This window comes from Ambystoma mexicanum, chromosome 1q (assembly GCF_040938575.1).
Source record: "Ambystoma mexicanum isolate Mex_15411 chromosome 1q, UKY_AmexF1_1, whole genome shotgun sequence".
Classification (NCBI taxonomy): domain Eukaryota; kingdom Metazoa; phylum Chordata; class Amphibia; order Caudata; family Ambystomatidae; genus Ambystoma; species Ambystoma mexicanum.
In genome coordinates this window covers 641,356,804-641,376,897 of record NC_090922.1, presented here as the reverse complement: position 1 = coordinate 641,376,897, position 20,094 = coordinate 641,356,804, and the positions used below count along the sequence as shown (strand labels likewise).

The 20,094-nt window shown below is 45.1% G+C and overlaps 1 protein-coding gene across 1 annotated transcript in view; it reads right to left on the bottom strand.

Moving 5' to 3' along the window:
• KIF14 (kinesin family member 14) overlaps nt 1-18,674 on the bottom strand; it is a 1,355,767-nt gene extending 1,337,093 nt beyond the window's left edge. The window contains exon 1 of the mRNA XM_069641230.1: nt 18,579-18,674. The gene's annotated coding sequence lies outside the window, so the exon portion shown is untranslated. The remainder of the gene's footprint in view (nt 1-18,578) is intronic.
• Between the last annotated feature and the right edge of the window lie 1,420 nt (nt 18,675-20,094).

The following is a 20,094-nucleotide window of genomic DNA, read 5'->3' as shown; positions in this document are numbered from 1 at the left end:
GGCTGCTTGGCTTGCAACCCGCTCCTCCTTTAGGGAGCACTTTACCCCAGTTCTGAGGGCATTGCATCGGCTGCCAGTGGTCAAACATGTGCAGTTTAAATCTGTGTGTCTTGTACACAGAGCCTTTCACGGAGTAGGACCCGAGTATCTACAGCGGACATTTCGGCATTAGGTCCCTGCCCGTTTGCTGCATTAGAAGGATTGCTTCCTTCTTGCTGTGCCAAAATTTCATCGTGCCAGAATTGGAGGCCGCTCATTTTCTGCGAGGGCTGCCAAACTGGAATGACCTGCCTATTGCGCTTTGCTCTATGGCCGCCCACTTGCCTTTTAGAAGGGCTTTAAAAACTTTGCTCTTCTAAAATCCTGCTCAACTTCTTAGTTCATGTTCAGTCTTTAGCACCAGGTTGCCTGTTGGTGTCAGTTGCTCTGTACTTAGGTACACAAAAGGATAACATAACATTTATTAGGCACCTATGTCTCATTTAAAGCTGCATTCAATGCAAATGAAAGCAGTAGAACAAATGTTAATTTCAAGCAATACAAAAACATGTTAAACAATGAAAGCCGACAAGAGGAAGAAGTTCAAGCACAACTAAATGAAGACACTCCTGAGGGCAGTCAACTTTCGGTTACAGGAAACCAAGGACCACTTGGAGAGCCGCTCATAGTAAATGAAGCAGAATTAGCCATGACTGAAGTTGAAAACACCATGTATCAATATGAGCAATCAGAAGAAAACTTGGCACTGCTGAAATCGCAACTAAATGATGAGCACCTCAGCATTTTCCTAGAAGTGACTAAATAAATTGAACATGGTTTGAAGCATGAAGATAAAACTTGTAGCTGCCAACATTATACACCTCTATGAAAGTGGTGAAAATGGTTCTGGAAAAGCAATCTTAATAAAAATAAGCAAATTCCTACAAAAGTTAACAAAGAACAACCTTTCAGCTGTTGTAACAGCCCTCACAGCTTTAGCTGCCTACAACATAGGAGGTGTTACTTTACACTGCTCCTTCCAGTAGAACACCAAAACAAATTAGAGTACTACAAACTATCAACAGAAGCTGCTACTGAAGTGCGCAGAATTCTGAAACAAATGAAAATACTCCCAATAGAGGAGGTAAGTATCATCTCCAACCTAATGTTGGCTTTAATTCACCTCGGAATACAAGAAGTCCTTAAAACGAACAAGAACTTGTTGGAGGAAAAAAACGTTAGTGTTTTTGGAGATCTTCTACAATAAACACCAGTGAAAGGTGAACCTATTTTTAAAACCTTAGGGCACAAACAGTGCCGCAACAGACTTGGCAGCATAGGAAATGTAAATCTCTGGCAACATTTCCAATACACAAAATCAACATGCGTCGGTGTACAGACTTCACCTATGCTAACATTTTAAAAAGCATTAGGGCTGGTCTTCTTTTTGAAAACGCACAATCTATCTTAAATAGTAGACTCATACATGAGATATATGTGCATCACACATCTGCTCCTGATGTGATGGAACAATTAGCACACAAAAATGTAAAATGTATGTCCTTAATGCCAACCGTAGCAGGCTGTATGCAATTCAATGAGACTATGTAAAAAAGAAATTCGACGAATAGCGCACATTAGCTCTACAGACAAACTAGAAGTGCACGCCATGACACTACCTATGTGTCAACAAGCAACAGCACGACTAAATAGCTTGGAAAAATGTATCTCCAACTCAGCGGGTTTGCAGTTTAAACACAATGTTAACACTTCCTCCAGAGTAATTCTAAAACGTAACCTTGATGTAGAGCAAGGTTTAGTCAATGGAGCAATTGGTACAGTTATTGGCTTCCAGACATATCCACATGACAACAACATTCAGTTTGTCAACATCCACTTCGACAAACCTTTAGACGTTAAAAGGATAGGATGCTCAAACAGCACAAGTCCTTTTCAAAGACATGTATGTATGCACAGAACCATTCTCTCCGTCTCTTGCATATGCAGTCACTATTCTCAAATTGCAAGGTCTAACCCTAGATCAGGCATTGATTGACATTGGCAGCACAGTCTTAAAAGGAGGTATAAGTTATATATCAGTTCCACGTCTACGTACACTCGAAGGACTATTTCAGTCAATTTTGATGCAAACAAAGTCAAAGCTGACATTCCTTGCATCGTACAGTACAACAGACTACGTGCACTCTACACACCCCATCTCGAGATGTACCCCGTTTCTAAAAAAGGTAAACTTTTTAAAAGAAAATTAATGCAAACAGAATTTATAAGAGATCTCCCAAAAATACAACCAAAGAAATTAAAGCAACTGCTACTCCATCAAGTAGTGCAACCAAAAAACTATCTAGTGCAAACACAAGTGCACATCTATCTGCAGAAAAAAAGAGAAATATCTCTTCTAAAAAAAACAAGTGGGGACCCACCAAATAACTGTAAGGAACTCTCCTGCCTGCTGGTCTCTCTGACAAAAGACCTCACTATGGCTCCTATACCTTCCCGAGATGGCGACAACTGGATCCTCAGAATATAATACAAAATCATCTCTCTAGTGCTTCCACCAGAGGGCAGTGTGAGCAGCCTGCTCAAGCACCAGTTTCTCCAATATGCTTATAAGCCAGAGTAGCTTAGAGACCGGTGTATTGCTTCGACTACCTTTCCAATCGGTACGTTATTTTTTTCCATAGCTGGATAATAAGCTACTCTCTATTACGCTCTTGCCTTCCTTGGCCTTTTGGGCATTACTCCTCTGGGCTCTATGCTCCGTTTCCTTCTCCTAACCTACTGTCACCTCCCTCCTCTCACGGCTCAGCAGATCCTTTCCTGCAACCAGGCAGTCCCGCGTTTCATTCCGCGGCTGTCATGATTCCTGCCCCTCATGTCCCCAGCCCTCCAAGATGTCAGGCTGGAGCCAGGCCACGATCACCTACATGGCCCTCAAGGGCCTCTCCATCCCTCCAAAGACCCACTTGGAGTTAGACTTGGCGCTTGTGGCACCAGACTCACATCAAAATCCACCTGGGCGTCGCGGAAACGTCAGAAACCGACCAGTTAGCCCACATGTTGGGGCAGCTACGTTCCGAAGTACATGCAGCCAGGCTGGAGACCAACACCCTGAGGGGAGAGCTGATAGTAGCCAAAGAACGCACTGATGATTTAAGCCGGCAACTTCTCCAGTCACAAGCAGGGCATGCACCATTGCCGGGAAGTGTGCCCTCGATGCCAGCGCCATCAGCAAATCCTGTTCAGATAACCCTTCCTGGGGCAGTTTCCTTGGCCCCGCCCGAACGATTTACGGGGTATCCCAAGAGGTTTCCAACGTTCATGAACCAGTGCCGCCTTCACTTCCTTTGTAGGCTAGGGGCCTTTCTGAATGACCAATCATGGGTCGCTTTTGTGCTATCCTACCTGAGTGGTAGCGCTGCGGACTGGTCTGTACCCTTTGTGGGCCAAGACGATCCTTTGCTGCATGACTTCAGGGGCTTTCAGCAGGAGATGGAAAAGCTGTTCACCCGTTGTACTCATGAGCAGACATTAGACAATGAACTTCTGTCCCTACGCCAAGGGAATCAAGACCTATTAACATACATAGCCACGTTCAATAGACTCGTGGGTGAAGCAGAATGGCCAGTGGAGAAGAGAACCATGTTATTTCTTCAGGGGTTGCGGGGGGAGCTCAAGGATGTTCTCGCACAAGTAGTGAACCCCCTGAAAGACTGCTCAGAATTCACTGACCATGTTGTTCAAGTAGATCATAGGTTGCAGTTTGGAATCAGAAAAATACAATATTAAGGCTTTTACACCATGCAAAGGAAAATACACCGACACAGGCTTGTAAAGATTCCCAGAATCTTTATTACAAAACAGAACAGTTAAAAAACAAAGTACACAAATAGCTATTTGGCCATCAATACATCACAGAGACCACCAGCAGGGTTCAATGTGAGCAGTGAGCAGGATTTTCTAGCTGGACATCAGCGTATTTACACATTTTCTTTATAACGATGTCCAGCCTCTTTCAAGTTAATCATGTACTGGGCTAGGGTCACGCCAGGTCCGTTCCTAATTTACATATCTCTTGCATGCGGTTTACTTTTTAATACATTTACTAACAAACATTATTCTCTAGTTTAACGTTACACTCTTTACACATTGCTTTAATACAGATCAAACAAATGTTTCCCATGTCGTATTTGGATAGCGTTATTGTTCTTGTATGCTTGTAGGTTAACATTGCTGATTCAAGTAATCCCCTGATCCCGAGGTCAACAAAGGACAAGGTCTACATGACCCTAACATGTAGCCTGAAGGCAGGTTGGACATTCACTCTCCTACAGAGGTTGAAGAGGTTAAAGCAAGAACAAGAGCACACGAGAGGGCTGTTTTAGACTACAGGGTGACTTTGTACAATAAACTAAAATGGCGGCTCTAACCTAAAATGGAGTCTTGATTCACTTGAGGTCACGACCTTGTAATACCAATTTCCTTGCAAAGCGACTGGGCATAGGCCAACATATACAATGAGGACGAAACAATATTATATCAGTTCTAACAGCAGGACCGAAGAGCAGATCGAACCAGAACGCACCCTCGCCCTATGTATGTGCGTTCAAAGGACAATACTGCCCGAACAACGGAAGGTTCAGGAGAACCAATGCAAATCGGGGGGGTCAGATCCCCCTTGACTATAGCGGAAAGGGATAGAAGGAGACAGCAGCGTTATGTCTGTACTGTGGAAGGTCAGGTCATTTCCTTAAAGAGTGTCCTGTGAAGCCACCGAGGAGGACGGTAGGGGCCACGGACAAGAAAGATAGCATCAAGGAACCGGAAAAACAAGAGCCATCACAAAATAGCTCTCCTTGTGGGCTATTCAAAGGCGTGTCTATCAGATCCATTCTACCTTTAGTCTCTTGTTCTGTCGCATAAAGGCAATCGTGTGACGTTTCGTCACTTTCAACAGTATCTTGCGGGACAGGTAAAAGTTCAGCCGGATTTAATACACAACACCTCTGAATTTGAATGTGGGGGGCAAACAAGATTAGTTCATATCTTGTCAATCGTGCAGAAGTGAGGTGTTGCGTTTGAGTTCTATTCAATAAAATATCTACAGAGTGAGGTACCATTAGGGTTAATGCATGACCCAGGGCCATTCCCCTCACTCTGTTTTACAGACGCAGCAGCAGCAGCAGCAGCAACAGCTCTCAAACATCTAGGCAAAGCGCATGCAACAGGATCAAGGGCGGATGAGAAATAGCCGCACAGCCTATTTTTCCCTCCATGTTCCTGCGTTAACACAGCCAAAGCACATCCATCACGTTCATGCACATACAACACAAAGGCCTTGTCATAATTCGGAGTTCCTAAAACCGGCGCTGAACACAGCGCGGATTTGAGCAAATCAAATGCTGTCTGGTGTTCCAAAGTCCATGGCAATGGCAAAGAAATGCCCTTCTTTGTCAAAGCCAGCATTGGTTTAATCGTTAACGAAAAGTTTGGCACCCTACAAAGTGAATACCAGGACTTTCAAGAAGTCTTTCAGAAAGAACAGGCTAATACCCTGCCACCGCATAGACCATACGATTGCCAAATCGACCTTATACCCGGCGCACAAATTCCTTGTGGGCGAATTTACGCACTCATGGAACCAGAAAACCAGCACCTGAAGGCCTATCTTGACCAATACCTGGCCAACGGGTTCATCTGTCCCTCAAAGTCTCCAGCAGCCAGTCCTCTATTCTTCGTACCGAAAAAGGAGGGTAACTTGAGAACGTGCATCGACTATCGCGCACTGAACCAGATTACCGTAAAAAATTGATACCCCCTGCCACTGATCCCTGAATTGCTTGATCAAGTCAAAGATGCCCAAATCTACACCTGAGGGGGGCAGATCACCTTGTTCGCGTAAAACAGGGGGACGAATGGAAAACCGCTTTTCACACCAAATACGGCTTGTACGAATATCAAGTAATGCCCTTTGGCCTTTGCAACGCACCTGGTGCATTTCAATACTTCATGAACGATGTCCTATTGGAAATTGATTGAGGTCTCTGCTCTAGTGTACATCGACGATATCCTAGTATATTCCGCATCAAAGCAGGACCACGTTAAACACGTCCGTTCCGTATTGGAGAAACTCCGTCAACACCAGCTCTACGCCAAGCTCGAAAAGTGCTCATTCCACGTCTCCGAGGTGGAATTCCTGGGCTTTATTCTCAGCCCGAATGGATGTACACAAGGTAGATGCTATCCTGAACTGGCCATCCCCAAATTCATTCAAGGGGGTTCAAAGTATGCTGGGTTTTGCTAACTTCTACCGCCAGTTCATCCCAGGATTTTCGCCAATCGTGCATCCCATCACGTCATTACTAAGTAAAGCAACAAAAAGTTCCAGTGGACAACAGAAGCCGAGGAGGCTTTCCAGGAACTCAAAGCAAGATTCACATCTGCCCCAATCTTACGCCACCCTCGCCCTGATCTCCCATACCTGGTGGAAACGGACGCCTCAAGCATGGCTATGGGAGCCGTCCTCTCACAAAAAGGACCCCGAAACGGGCCAGTTACACCCTGTTGCCTGCTGGTCACGTAAATTCACACCCCCTGAACTCAATTACGCCATCACAGACAAAGAACTCCTGGCCATTAAGTCAGCCTTTAAGGCATAGCGGCACAACCTCTTGGGCGCCAGACACACAATCACCGTAATAACTGCCCACCGGAACCTCCAGTACCTAAAAACGGCAAAGGCCCAATCCTCACGACAACTTTGTTGGGCTCTTTTTTTTGCCGAATATGACTACGTGATTACATTTCGACCAGGGGTGAAAAACGGGAAGGCCGATGCCCTTTCCCGTATGGGGGTGGAAGAGCAAGGGTATCAGACCCCTGACCCAATAGCAATCATCCAGAGTGACAAGCTCATAGGAATCACAGCAACCATAACTCAGAAAGAATTACATGAAGAAATCCAAAACCTGATGAGTCCGGAGCAATTACAAGCGTGGAGTGCACAAAGAGAACATTACATGATAAAAGATCAGTTGCCATACTTCAGGAATTGTTTATTCTTACCAAACCAAGAACTACGAGAACAAGTCATGTCCGGTTATCATGATTCCTTGATCGAGGGACACCCCGGAATCGCTAAAACCCTAGCCAAGGTAAAACGAAATTATTCGTGGCCCATGTGGCGTAAACACATTATCCAATTCATCCTATCTTGTGGAGTGTGTGCTCAAAACAAGTCATCCAAGCAAAAAACCGGCTGGGCTATTACAAACATTGGAAATCCCACCAGCACCCTGGCACACGTTGTCCCTCGATTTTATTACTGATTTACCACCCAGTCAAGGGTTTAAAACTATCCTTGTGGTCGTGGACCCATTTTCAAAAATGGCACATTTCATTCCTCTTAAGGAGCTCCCAAATTCTTCCACTCTGGCAAAGGTATTTCTTGAAGGCATCGTACGGCTCCGTGGGTTTCCTTCAGTTTTGGTCTCAGACTGAGGTACTCAATTTGTATCTAACTTCTGGAGAAAATGCTGCTCTATGGCCCAGATCGGCATCCGGCTATCCACCAGTCACCATCCCCAAACAGATGGTCAAACTGAGAGAACAAATCAGACGCTCGAGCAGTATCTGCGTAGCATGTTACACCAAGCTGAAGAAAGCTGGTTCGACCTATTATAGATAGCTGAATATGCCTATAATAATTCCCTACACACCAGCACTGGGCAGACACCATTTTATACCATGTATGGCAGGCACCCACATACTTCTGAGTTGGACGTTCCTACAACCCTGGAAATGCCAGCAGTCAAAACCTTGCACACGGTCATTTCTCAAACCTTTAAAAGGGCAGCTGAACACCTACTTCAAGCTAAGAATCGCCAAAAGAAGTTTTCTGATCAACACCGAGCAAAGGCCCCCAACTACCAAGTGGGAGACAAAGTCTGGCTGGCGTCTAAACACGTGTTCATTAAAGGAACCCAAACTTTACGTCCAAGATACCTGGGTCCATTCACCGTCACCTCTGTGATGTGATAAATTCTGTGGCGGTCAGACTAGCTTTGCCGTCAAACATGCAGATTTATCCTGTGTTCCACGTGTCTCTCCTTAAACCTGTTCAACCTGGAACCCGGGTAGCAACGCCACCGCAGCCAGTAGTAGTCGCCGGGGAGCCAGAATTCGAAGTCAAGGATATCCTAGCTTCAAAGTACGTCAGATCCAAATTATACTACTTAATAGACTGGAAGGGGTATGATCCACAAGACAGGACATGGGAGCCTTGCGAGTACATCCATGCACCTCGCTTGCTTAGACGATTTCATCAAAACCATCCAACCAAACCAGGACCAGAAAGAAGAGCCACCTTTAGAGGGGCCTTGGGGGTGAGTGCTGTCATGATTCCTGCCCCTCATGTCCCCAGCCCTCCAAGATGTCAGGCTGGAGCCAGGCCACGATCACCTACATGGCCCTCAAGGGCCTCTCCATCCCTCCAAAGACCCACTTGGAGTCAGACTTGGCGCTTGTGGCAACAGACTCACTCATTCCCATAGGATAACATTGGGGATTGGACTAGTAGTGCATTGATGGGGACAAGATGGATGCTCCCACATATTTCGGTTCCCAGAACTGCATGTGCAGTCTAGTCTTTTGGGTGTGGTTCAGCCCAGAGACTATTTAAGCCACACCCAGGCTGAGAAACATGCTTTGCTTTTTCTGCACCTGCAGCGTGACGCTCATCGTGTTCGGATCGGTCTCCAGTAGGCCTGCATCTTTCTTCTGCGCTCAGCTCCTGCAAGAACAAGAACACCGTTAGGAACAGCCTTACCTTGCGGCGCTTCTGCCCATCATTCATCGCTCCTTCTGTTCTGCGGGCATCTTCGGCAGTGTCATTCCCATCCCGGCATGCCGCTTCCTAAGGAAAAGGGAAAAGAACAGAAAAAAGGCATTAGTAAGCATTCTGCAAATCTTCGCTTATTTTTAAATACTGTACGAGCTTCAAACACTTAGCTGAATCCCAGCCGCTCTGGGGGAACTCTGCCTTCTCTGAACTTCTCATCCATCTGCAAGAGGGAAAAGACACTCCAGGTTATCGTGGAAACATCTAGAGGCGCTGCATACCGCGCTTACCCACCATATTTGTTCTTCATAACCGGCATCCACGCTGAAAACGTTGCGGCACCAAAAAGACAGAAAAATAACTCCGTTCAATACAAATACGAAAGGGGTGCATCGCGCATCGCGCTCTCACTCACCTTCAGGGCTACTCATCTCAGCAGCACACCGCCATCCCCGGACGCCAGCCATCATCTAAGGAAGGAAAGGAACAAAGTTAGAGAAATGTTCAAAAGACTCATTATACTTACCTGTCGGTCTCTTGCCAGTGAAGTAACTAGGCAGCAACGAGCCTGCATCAATCAACGCGCCCCTGTGCTGAAAGCAGGACAGAGAGCACACTATCCGAGAAAACAAGGTGAGCTGTGGATCAAAGGGAAGGGTTGGACCCGGGGAAGAAGAGGTTCAAGCACACAGAGACAATAGGGAGTTAAACTCTACCAGTCCTATGTTTCAGGCCCAGTTGTTAGGGAGAATTCTCTGTTAAGGCTAATTTCCCAAACCTAGTGAGTCCCTCAGCAGCTTTGCTGGATTTTTGGGGTTTATTTTTTTCTCCTGCTAAGAATGAGACTCTTTTTCTCCCACTCTTAGACATGATTTGAGGTGTTCCTTTGACTTTGTATGTGTTTTATGGGCTATAGGGTCCTTTACCCCACAAGGCTTCATGTGTTTTTGGTATGTGGGTTACATAGCACCCTCCGTGCAGTAACCCAGGGGTATCGTAGCGACCCCCAAAAATAGACTCCATAACCTTGGGACTGACGACTGTCTCCCAGGGCATGTAAAGTCACCATTGGCTTTACTAGTCTTAAATTGTGAACAGAACCAGTACAAACCATCATATTGTGGACGTACTGGTCGGGGCAATTTGATTTCCCCGGGGTCTGTTGTTCGAGGGGGCACTGTCCTGTCACCGCCCGACCGAGTTTTGGCTGGTGGAAGTGGATACTACTTTTTTTATTCGACCGCGAATATATTCCTATGGGATTTTCCCATTGTTCGAGGCTACTACTTTTTAATACAGCCTCGAACAAACCGCCGGTTTATTAAATTAATATAAATTCACCGGTTGGTATTTTTTGCCGAAACTCGGTTCCAAAATGGCGTTTGTGTTCGCTTCTGTGACTCCAACCCAAGTCAAGCCCCTTGTTCCACTTTTTGGCGGGCTTCTCCACATAAGCCTCCAAAAGTGGTACCACTCTGTCTGGGTACCACAGGGGGTTTAGGCACCCTGGACCGAGTTGCCTCTGCAACTCAAGTCGCACTCTTGTGTGATTGGCCCAGTCGTGAGCCACCCGGCTCACCACTTAGCATGTTTGAGTGACAGCTAGCACTGATGAATGGGGGTTTTCTACATAAAAGCAGGGCTTTGGGGACTGGGACTTCAGACGTTGCCACAGGACCAAAGAATCCGAAGAGGGAGAAGCTGAGCCGACCTGCAACGACGACACCACCGGTGGAGCCCTGCTGAACCATCTCACCACTTTTCCCAACGACAGAGGAGATCTTCATCCCGAAGAGTCTTCTTCCTTTGACTGGTGGGGATAACCAGTTTGCCCACCTTTTCTCCTTCCTGGATCATCTCGTGGCTGCCTTGCCTGTGCCAAGCACCCCGGCAACCGGGATACCACGTTTTCTCCACTACCGCGAATAAAAGGGTAGTACCTTTTAACCGGAGAACTCCGCGGCTGGTTTCTTCCCTGGCAGCGCAACGACCTTCAGCCTTCCTCCACGTCAAGATCATCTCTTCCTCTGGACAACGCCGCGACTTGCACCCGCTGCCAGGAACAACTGCCTCTGCTGGAAGATCCTCTCCACTTCAAAAAGGTACTGTGTCCGCCTGGCCTCCCTCGCAATGGTCTGTGTGGGGTGACTCTTAAAGCCTCGACTTACCACTTGGGTTGGCCCTAGGCTGGCTAACTGAACTTTTCTAAACTAAACCGATTCCTTCCTGAACTCTCTGCAAGACTTTCCAAGCCTTTTAAACTGTGCGATCTTGGGTGCATTGGTGTTCTACTCTCTCCAAGAGGGAGCCTGGCCTCTGAACTTTCTGCTCACAAGTAGACTTTGACTTTCCTGCCTTGCTGAGTGCTTCTAAAGGATTGTGTTGTGTGCTGTTCCTAATTTCTGCCTTTTCCCTCCCTTTTTCTTAAACTTATTGGAGTGCCATCTTTAGTTAAGAGCTCACCTCTGTCTGGAAATAAGTGGTGTTAACTAAGACTTGTCTAATAAGGAATAAGGGATGTATATATAATAATAGTGACTGTGTTTATGAACTTACTTATAATATTAGTGCTAGAGTGTTTCTAAGTGTGTCTTTAGATAAATAATTATATACTTTGTTACCAAAGCTCTGGTTAGTGTTTGCTTGTGCTATTGTATTTCGGTACCCATCTTGTATACTCTATATACTGTCTAACTCTTCTTGAGAGAAGTCTGGCTGCTCAGCCACAGCTACCAGGTAAATCTGGGTGGTACAGACTGCTACCAATTGGATTTACTGCCAACACCTGTAGTCTTAAGCCTTTTGCAGTGGTCCCTAAGTGAACTGCACAGGTTTCTGCCTAACACCTGTCTCCAGTCGAATAGCCTCCAGGGAAGGGTTCGAGTTCGTAAGAGGTCATAACAGGCTGAGTGATTTCCCCATGGATACCAGGTGAGCGTTACAGCGACTCACCCATTCTCCTTTCTAGCACTTGTCGGGGTTCCAGCGGAACGGCTATTTTTCACTCTTCTGCCTTACGGCCTCCTCTCCCTGCAGCTCAGCTGTATCTTCCTGTGGGCTGTCCCAGCCAGAGTCCTTTCACTGTGCTTACAGCCCAAATCTTGTGCTCATTGCCTGCTGCACCATCATCTGTGTGCGCCACACGCTTTGTGCGTTTTCCACGGAAGATCCATTATGCTGCCATCGGAATCTCTCCCCTTACTACTGTTTATTTAATACCCTGCCACTTCTGGAGTCCCCCCTTTCCTTCCAACCATCTTGGTACTTCCCGATTCCATACACAAGGAGTACACTTCAGTGGGATTTACGGTGCACCTAGAGTACTACTGGGATATCTTCAGAATCCAGCTGCTTACAGAAAGGAATACCTACATTGTTGTTTTCCCCCAGAGAGTTTGGGCTTGGCCCCAGGAACACCTCCTAAGCTCCCTTTCATTACCGGGACACACAAGAGGCTTCCCGGGCCTTGTTCCACTTACATCTGACACCAGATCGAGACTGCTCAGGAAGAACAGTCAAGTTCTTTTGAAACTGCATTGCTTGATAACAGAGACAAGCTCTAACAATAACACAGACAGAACTCGGGTCCATTTCAATTTTCCAACACAACTGGTGTAAATCGCTATGGAAATGTAGTAATCAACCTTCTGTTCCAATTGCCACCAATTCTTCAAAACATTTACTTGAACGGCTCAGACCAGTTGTCTTTCAACAGCTCGTCCTTCACAGAAATGCAACAAATAATCTCGACAACACTTGCAGTGTCTCAGGAATAAGGCAAGAATTGGACTACTGTGCAGGAATGGTAAACTTTACCATAACCACACAGGAAGATCCACAAGAATGTTTAATGTACTTACTGCAAGTAGTGGAAACCATAAACATGCCTATAAATGAAATCTTCCAGATTTCTACACGTGGAAACATACATGCACTCTCTGCAGCCATGTTGCACAAGAGCACATCCCTAAATGAATGATTTGTTTATGTATCTATACCAAATCCATCTCATCAACTGGTACAAAATGCAAACCATGCCATATTATGCACTGTTTGCAATTCAGACAATTGTTCCACCTTCCACATAAACTCACCTAGCCAACATGTAATACTAATGCTTTTAAGGTACAACGTAGATGGTACCAAAAACAACTGCAAGCTTACTAGCTTCACATACGACAAGTATCACTTGTTAAGAGCACCTTGACAACAGTATGCATAATCTACCACACTGGTGCCACAACCACTTCAGGTCACTACACTGCATACATTAAAAAAAGATGTGGTTGGTTTGAATGCAATGATACTTCCGTTACGCTAATACAGGCTTGTCCAACATACGGCCCGCGGGTTGCAAAGCGGCCCTCCAAGTCATGTTATGTGGCCCGCGGCATACAAAACATTAGGTTTACTTTGTAAGTTTAAAGTAAACTAAAGTTTAACTTTAGTATTCATTCAATACGCAGCGAGCGTTGCGGGTGCAATGTTAGTTTCTGCCGGGTGGGAGTCGTCGTAGTCCACACACATTACGATTTCCATTGGCTGAAAAACAGCCAATGGAAATACTGTTACCATGCAAGGCATTTATTTATTTCCATGACTACATTGTAGTCAAGTGGAAATAAATAAATGCCTTGCATGGTAACAGTATTTCCATTTGCTGTTTCTCAGCCAATGGAAATCGTAATGTGTGTGGGTGGAGTGACAGCACACAGCGCCACCTTCACACTTTGCAGTTGCCGAGCAGAGCCTGCCTGAGCCAGCAGCCCAGCCTGATAGGGCCACGTGCAGTGCAGTGGTAAGTACTGACTATGTTCCTTCGTTTGCAGCCCATGCTGCTTTTGAGCCACTGAGATACTGCTGGCCAGATACTTGTGTTTCAGTGTATCGGGCCAGCCCAGCAGTATCTCGGAGGCTCAGAAGCAGCGTGTGCCACCTGTATGTGTGAGCATTCCATCTGTGGATGGGGATACAATTTGCATCACATTTTGCCAAAAACCTCCCCCTTGGGTACTGTTGAAACGTGCAATGAAAGTGACTGGCATCAATACACGGACATGCATTGCCAACAGATGGTGTCAAGGCACCACTCTGCACTTAAAATACTTGCCGTTAATGGGTGCACATGCAATGGTGGGAAAGGGGTCCAATTAATGCACAGTCACAAAAAGGTGCCAAACCGAGAACATGCATTGTAAGCACCAGGCGTCAATGCATGCAACGCCAGATGTTATATGATGCTAGCAGAATGCGTGTGTGGAATGGACATTCAATGGAAGTAACTGGTGTGGGAGCATACGTGTGCATGCAATGTTACAATCTGCTGATGTTGCAGAAAAGCAATGGAGCGAAGGATTGCAATGTGTACTGTTAGCTAGCATGAGAGTAATATCTGCCAGTGCGTGGCCGTGCAGTGGACGTCTCAGTGCAGTGGACGTATCAGTGCACGGATATGCAATATTCTACTGCCAAATGGAAGGGAACCATTATATGTAGCTGCATGCAGACCACCACTAGATGCATATTCACGGGCATGCAACAGCGAATTTGTTCCCGATTTATATAATGCATTGTGCACGCTCCTGCCATATTATAGCTTGATAAATCACACTACTCTGCCCATTTTGAATCAAACCCGATGCACGCCATGAACAAGGCAATGGATTATATGTAAAAAGGTGATGCACGCATAGAAGAACACGCCCCCCGCCTCCAGAATGTTGAATGCATCACATTTTGTCAAAAACCTTCCCCTTGGGTACTGTTGAAACTGCATGGGCCTGCCAAAAATGCAAAATGCTTCTGTGGGGCCATTTTTGGGGTCGGGGTGGGGCAGTTTTTTGGCTAATGTGGGGCAATTTGATGAGTTACCTCACTATGCGGCTAAGACAGTGTTGCTGGACAAATATCGTTTTAAAAATGTATAATTTGCATCACATTTTGTCAAAAACGTCCTTGTTGGGCACTGTTAAAACTGTGTCACAAAAGGAATGAATTGCCATTTGCAACTGCATGCTCGTAAAGGCTGGAAGGGCAATAGGCCCATGGGCCAGCCAAAAACGTTGGTGACATGGAATTTTCATGTTCCCCTTTAGAACCGATTGTAAACTTTATGGCATTTTGGTTCGTATTTCTGCTGTAAAGTGCACCATTTCAACCCCACTATTTGAAAATAAATTCTTGGGGGGTGGGGGAGGGCAACCCGCCCAGGGCAACCCGCCCAAATCCTCCCTAGATCCTTATGGCTCTGACGCTACACTCAGTCGCCCGTACGATTTCAGGAAAATATTAACACCTACACACTGAAAGAAATAACAAGCAACTGACCTTTGATAATTTATGATGGAGGGGCTCCCTTAGATACTGACTGCCGCTGATACCAAAAGTTATCTTTGGGACTGCATGGCGCATCACTGCCTGTGATGCTATTGTGTCAAAGGTCACACAAAATCGCTTTCTAATATGATACTGCTTTGGTTGAGGTTGTTGACTTTCGGCTCGCCGGCCCAGAGGGTGACAAAAAGTTAATGCGTCGGCCCCACATTCAAAAAGGTTGGACAAGCCTGCTCTAAAACAAAGATAACCAGCAAATTAACAAATGCCTACTTAATATTCCTTAAATCTAAATTTAGTCACTGACCTGTGAAACTATCAACAGTTACACTACGCCACCTGGTATCTAACTGCAGCCATACTACTCCAATGTTACTTTTGAATAGCAAAATAGCTGGAATACACCACCAGGTATCAAATCGCTTCAAAATATACCCTTCAGAACTATAAAACTATCAACAGTTAGAATACACCAAGTGGTACCTAACTGCATCCATAATACTGCAATATTACTTTTGAGTAGCAAAATAGTTACAATACACCAACAGGTATCTTACTGGTTCAAAATATACCCTTCAGACCTATAAACAGTTAGAATAAGCCAACTGGTATCTAACTACATCCATAGTGCTGCGATGCAATTTTTGCAATGGAAAACAGTTTCAATACGCCAACAAGTATACATTTAGTACATTTTTGGTAATGCTATATAGATTTTTTTCCCCCATGGATTATGCAAACAAAAACAACAACTGTGCAAAACACACACTACTGTTGTTTCAACCATAGTGCTTAGAAAGTACTAATTATGAGGGTCTACAAAGTTTAGTCACTAACCTGTAGAACTATCAACAGTTAGAATACGCCACCAGGTATCCAACTGCAGCCATACTACTCCAATACTACTTTTGAATAGAAAAATAGCTACAATACACCAACAGGAATGAAACTGCCTCAAAACATACCCTTCAAAACTGTAAAACTATCAACAGTTAGAATACGCCAACAGGTATCTAACTACATCTATAGTACTGCAATGCTCCTTTTCAAATAAAAAACAGTTTCAATACACCACAGATATCTAAATACTTGCACAAAATGTCCACCAGGACTTTCAAAAAGCAAAACACTTAAAGCATTATGATTCTTCCTACTGCAACACTGCTTTTAACAACAAACACTTATTTGTGCACCTTAAACATTCCTTTAAGTACTGCACACTTAAAACAAACACACTGACACGTACCGTCAAATAAATATAGCAGTTTTTTTTAATCCTGTATGGATTTCCCCCCCCCAATGACCCAATGATTATGCTAACAAAAAACAGCAACTGTGCAAAACGCACAGTAATGTTTGAAGCATAGTACTTGGAATGTACTAATTATGAGGGTCTAAAAAGTAAATCAGTATGTGAGATTGTATGCAATGCAACATTGTAAACTATCCTACCTGACATATTATGCTGTTTTTTTCACAGAAAAAGAAGCAAAGATTTCTGCTCCATTAGCATGTACAACAAAGTCAACCTGTACCCCCAATGGTACACCAATCATTTTTTTTTTACATTTCTTTTTACATATGTATAGAGCACTGCAGCCCAAAGGCATTGAGGCGCTGTTGCACTTCAATTGTATTGTGTCACCATGTTACACATACTATACACTGCCCACACACTATGTATAATTACTATACACATATTATAATGCTCGTTTCCAATAGCCGGATTCCATTTGTGTACACATATTACAATGGTTGTGGCCAGTTTCTTGGGTGCATGGCCGTGTTATGCTGTGGTAGTTGTGGCCAGTACCTAGATTCTTGGGTGTATGGCCTACGGCCTACGGCCATGCACCCAAGAATCTAGGCACTGGCCACAACCAAAACAGCATAACACGGCCATGCACCCAAGAATCTGACCACAACCACCACATCACAACTTGCCCTCATCTTCCCAATTCAAATGACATCTGCATACATTGAAATGGACTACCAAGCCTATTTTCACCTATGCCAATATCCCCATATCATCTACATTCCACTCCCCTACCCTGACCAAGCCCTCTTGCAGTCACACAACATCAAATGTGTACCTCAAGCTGTCGACCCAAGACCTCTTTCATCACCATATAACCCAACCTGTCCGCCCAAAGCCTCTTTCAGTCACCAAATAACCCCAAACGTGTTTCTCAAACTGCCCGCTGAAGGCTTACTACAATGGATGTGGCCAGATTCTTGGGTGCATGGCCATATTATACTGTGGTGGTTGGGCCAGTGCCAAGATTCTCATGTGCATGTTCTATTTTTCACCTATGCAAATATCCCCATATCATCTAGATTCCACTCCCGTACCCTAACAAAGTGTGCCTGCACACAGTAAATCAGCTGCCTGCCCAAGACTGTCCGCGGACTACCGTGCCCGTACGCTCTTCTTCCACCTAAACAAATAACCCCATATCATCTTTTTTTTTCACTCCCCCACCCTTCCCAACACCAAATGACCCAAAATGTGTTTTCTAGCCTTGTTCCCGAATGTCTGCGGATACAACATGGCAGGCGTTTCGGAAAAACATGACGCACCTCATGTTTTTCACAAAACCAATCAGCGGACATGTCAGGTGTCCAGACATCACAAAGGCCCCTGCCCAATCGGAGGCCTGTCCGTGGAGCGAACAGGGAAGTGAGACCGCAGACCGAACACAGATCTCAATAATTTGTTTTACCTACTTTTTGCCCATTTTAAAGAAAACTACTGGACAGATCTACATCAAATTCACAAAAGCACTCTTTCTGTGCCAAGCAGCTGCTCCTGCCACAAATTAGGTGAAAATCCATCGAGCGGTTTGGGCTGTAGGCGTGATCAAAATGTATTTTCCATTGCGTCTATGGAGAATTGGCACCCCCCATAACTCCCCTCCCCCCTCCCCCTGATGAAACCTCACCAAACTTGCAAAGTTTTGGGAGGATTCATCCAGGGGGAGCGAAGTTAGAAGCCGCCCGAAAAGTGTTAAGTTGAACTTAACCATAACTACACTGACAACAGACCACGGTCTGTGCAGTGGATGCACAGCAGTTACAGCCTCTGCGAGCATTCCAGAGCCTGACTGTAGCGAAAATGAGCTTCAGAGCAGCTACTGTGTCTACTATGCCAACAACAGGCTGCCCTGTGTAATTTCAAAACCAGTTGTTTACAAAGTCCCGTACTTACAATTGTTTATATCAACATGTGAAGTACAATACAACGAATTAGCTTCAGGTGTAGTCTCTTACTTCAACGTGCATTTCCAGAGCTTGCAAAAGGGCTCCTCTCACCAATATAATCACAACGGGGTGAGAAAGATCTAAGTTAACAGATGCTAAAAGAAATGCATATAAAATTCACTGCAAGAGCTGGATCTCGTACACTCACCTGATGCTTCCTGGAAATTGAAAAAGAGCGCCCTGTAAAGGGCGGCCTTATGTTGCTTACATTAGCATTTGAAACACACATGTGAAGTCCCTATGAGAACCGATAGCATTGTGTGTTTATTTAAAAGTTTGCCGACATTTTCTGAAATGCCTTTAACGCGTAATGACGTTCTGCACGTATTTCTGAAATGCCGTTAAGTCGTCGTGACGTTTTCACTTAGGAGGTCTCCGTATTAAGAGCATCATGGAGGAAGGAGGATTCAATGCCATGCAGGGGCAGGTGTTTGTTTTTTTATTCTGTGTTTATAAGGCGCTTATTCATTTGGGAAGTCTTTGGAAGCGCCAGGTATATTTAGGTGCATTAAGAGCGGATCGTTGTGTCTTCTTCCTTCTCCCCGTCTCCCTTGCCCTCTGCCCACAAACAGAAGTGATTTATGCCAGTGCCGGAATTTCAGGGCAGATGTGTTTTGGAAATGCGGCTGCCAGCAAGTCGGATTTATTATTTGCATAAGCTACTTGCATGTTTTCCACCTCCAAATGGCAGTGTCGTTTTGCTGTATTCACGGGATTTCTACAAAAACCGTATGATATATATATGCCATATTTATTCGCCGTTATCTGCGCAACATGGCTTTCACTGTTTGTAAAGATATGAACTCACCCAGTTGGAAATTAAGCCCCATGTTGATCCCATTTTTCCACAGATGCATGCTTGCTTTTTTTTCCTGCACAGGCACACGCGGGCTTGTATGCCTCTGGGTTGCCGAGCCCTCCTGCGCTGGGGGCGCTCTATATGCCACCACCGGAGCGGGGGAAGAGTGCAGCGACAACCCGGGGCTCTGGATAAAGAGTGTGATAATGTGTAATGTTCCGACCTCCGGATGCTATCCAAGCTCAAGATCGCACTCGCCGTCACTCCGCTCGTGACCGAGCTAAAAGAAGACATGACCAGCCATACTGTACTACCAGGAATCTCCTTCCAGGCATTCTGAAGTGACTTGTCAGGCAGCCAAAGGTTCGTCAACTTCCTTTATTGTACAGCTTCGTTTATCAATGTACCGGCGCCCCGTATTGCCACCGCCAGCCCACCAACCTCGCTTCTTCAACCGTCCTCACTCCGCGTCCTCACACCACATTCCAACCCATACATTCCATACGAAGTTCGCGAGCTGGAAGAGCCGCGAGCATTCACACCTTGTAGCTACTATAAATACTACATCATCCCCCCCTTTTTAAACATCTTGAAGAATTAAAGAAACCTTAGGTAATATAATAACCAGGAACAGTAAACTCAAATTGATATTACTAAATTTGAATTATATATATATACATTATGTGAGAATCAACCTATTGAACTAAATATTGAATATACTTAAAGGATATGTTTTTTTTTCTTTACATATCATAATCCTTAGACCAAAACGGCAATCTCCTTTCTCTTGAATTCCGCACACTCCTGTTTCCAATCCTCCCCTCCACTTGTTGTCGTTGAACCACATTCTCATCAGTATAACTTC